We start from the raw sequence: 2963 nt of genomic DNA on the forward strand, positions 1-2963 counted from the left end.
TTAGGGTTTAGGTTGTAACCCTTAAGGAGTCTACAAGTATAAATAGACCCTATGGCAAAGGGAAATCGGTACTTCATCAAAAGTAAGAGAACCCTGGCTGATTTCCTCCCCTCTCCTCTCTCTCAAATCATCCTCCTTGCTATTTGGTGTTTGTAAGCCATTAGAGGAGTGACAATTGTGACTCTAGAAGCTCCAAGACAACAAGATCAACAAGGAATTCAAAGGTATGATTCTAGATCTGTTTCAATATTGTTATTACACCTAAATAGTCATTAGAAGTCTTGGATTCAAAACATGTTTAATTAGAAAGCCTAGATCCAAGCATTAGGGTTTTGCATGCGCACATAGGAAAGTTCTTATGGCTAAAACCCATCAGGTCTGACATCCAATTGCTATGGGCTCCCTCTTGGGTCTTCCATGCATGTATCATAGAGACAACTATCATACCACATAACACCTAATGGGCCGGCATTGGTGCCTTCGACCCATGGATATAGTGAGAAGACTCAACTCGATAGCAGAAGCTTACCTAAAGAAATCCCTAGCTGCTGCCATGACAACACCTCCGAGCTATCAGTTCAAAATAACTCCCAATTAGCAATTGGGTTCCATTCTAAGGCCCACCATCCATACTTCGGGTAAACTGACCATTTTACCCCTGACCTAACATGCATCACAACTAAGGCCCAAATCCAAAAGATCCATAAAGCCCCACTAATGGCCCAATTTTCCAAATTGAGCCCAACCCCATATGGGCCTTATCCTAAGCCCATAATACCCTTAATTACAATTCTGATTTCCACAAGTACCTCTTAGAATAACTTGGTCAAAGATAGGGTTAAAAGTTAAGGTCAATGGCCTGAGTTTACCCAACTCGCCGAGTTATCCATCGACTCGCCGAGTTCCTCTCTCAATCCGCAAAGTTGGGGAAAAACCGAGCCAACTCGCCTAGTTAGTCCATAAACTCGCCGGGTTCGCCAGAAACCCACGTCTTAATACATTAAGCACTTAATCCATAAGGACATGGCCCTAAAACATAGATCTGACTTCCTTGAGCTGGAAAACCACGTAAAGTTGCCAAATTTACGTTCGTGCATGTCTAAATGAAGCTCTTAAGCTTAAAATGGACTTAACAATTGACTTCATGCATGTATGAACCCAAAATCCTCATAAAGTTTGCACCTTTAAGCTCAAGGGTACCAAAACCAACTCAGATCTGAAAGAAAAACCCCTTAAGTGACTTCACTCCATCATCATCCCCTAAAAGAGGCCAAAACACAACAAAACCCAAAATGAGGAGATCTAATCATCTACAAATCAAGGTATGAACTTGATACCTTAAAGTGACTACAAGAAATGGAGGGATTCTACATCCAAGACTTCCTTCTCCAAGCTAGAAACTTCTAGATCTTCTCACAATGCACAAAATGGACACCAAACTTCGTTCCAAGGCTCAAAAACTTGACAATGGAGGCTATAACTCGTTTTAGGGTTTTGATAACAATGGGGGATGATAAGGAGGACAGAAAAAAAAAACTTAAGGCCTTTAAATAGGGTGCAAGATCCTAAAAATTAGGGTTTCCTTCCCAGCTGCCAACTCGCCGATTTTAAGCACCTCAACTCGTCGAGCTGGTTCATTAACTTCCGCAGCTAACGCCGTCTCGATACGACGAGTTAGAGCTTCCAACTCGCCTAGTCCCAAAGGAAGATACAACCAATTTGAAGAATAATCTCATACCTGAACCAAGCGTATCTCCCACACTTGAACTAGACTTCATCCTCGAAGTCTGTACTTACTTGTCTTAACATGCCAAATAATTTGAGCAACACTACCACAACCCGAGAATACTATAGCCTTCCAAGGGCAGCTGAAACCAACCTTAGTAGAACTCACCAAGCCTGAAGAAGAAAGAACCTTAAACCCTTATAGAAAAACCACCTCTACCTTCCCTGAAACACGAAACCTCAAATTGATCTGACTTCCTGACAGACCACCCACTCTGATTCACTATCAAACCAATTCCATAAGAAGTCGAAGCTGAACAATATACATCAAACCCATATTATCTTGACGCTGAAAGGAACGAAATCATTGATCATATACAACTATAGATCATTTACACTTAAATTAGATTTCATCACCGAAATCGCTCCTTACTAAAACACATAACAAAACAAAAACTTGAGGAACACACCTGAAAATTCAGTACATAAAATGACCTTCCCAAGACAACCGAACCCAAACAGAAACTGCCAACCTGAAGAAGAATAATCCATTAATCTCATGCGGAAATCCAACCCTACCTTACCCGAAACCTGAATCTTGAATTCTCGAATTGGTCTGACTCCCTGACAGACTGCCCATACTGAAAGATCACTAAATGAAATCCATGTAGAATACCAAGCTAAGACTAAAACACTTCCAGTCCTGATTATCTTGATTTTAGCAACCGAACAAGGTCACTGACCATAACCAGATACAGAACACCTATGCTTGACAGAAGGCTCAGATAATCCTTCAAGTAGAAAATTCATCCCTGCAACGGTTAGACTCAGACGAGAGCTGCACAAAAGAGTCAAATCAACCACTCTGATATTATTTAATCTACTGGAAGCGACTTAGCGTTTCCTGAATAGCAAGCTACTTTACATACACGAAAACTGAATCACTAATACTACTCGAAACATCACAATGCCCTAGATGCTCTCCAAAAGCGACTGAGACCTACCTTGTCCCAACTTGTCTACTAATTATCTGAGACACCAGATTCCTACCCGATTGACGAGTCAAAAGACACCTGCACAGTCACCCCACGTGACTTCAGAACGAAAGCCTCAACTGATCAAAATTACCCGATATGTATTGACACCAAATCCACTGCTAAAAGAATGCCACGAGACTAACTGTAATCTCATAACATAGCCGGTCTCCAATGACCTACCTTCTCCTGATTCCAAACACA

This window comes from Lactuca serriola, chromosome 7, assembly GCF_051521515.1.
Source record: "Lactuca serriola cultivar US96UC23 chromosome 7, Lser_US96UC23_V15, whole genome shotgun sequence".
Lineage (NCBI taxonomy): Eukaryota > Viridiplantae > Streptophyta > Magnoliopsida > Asterales > Asteraceae > Lactuca > Lactuca serriola.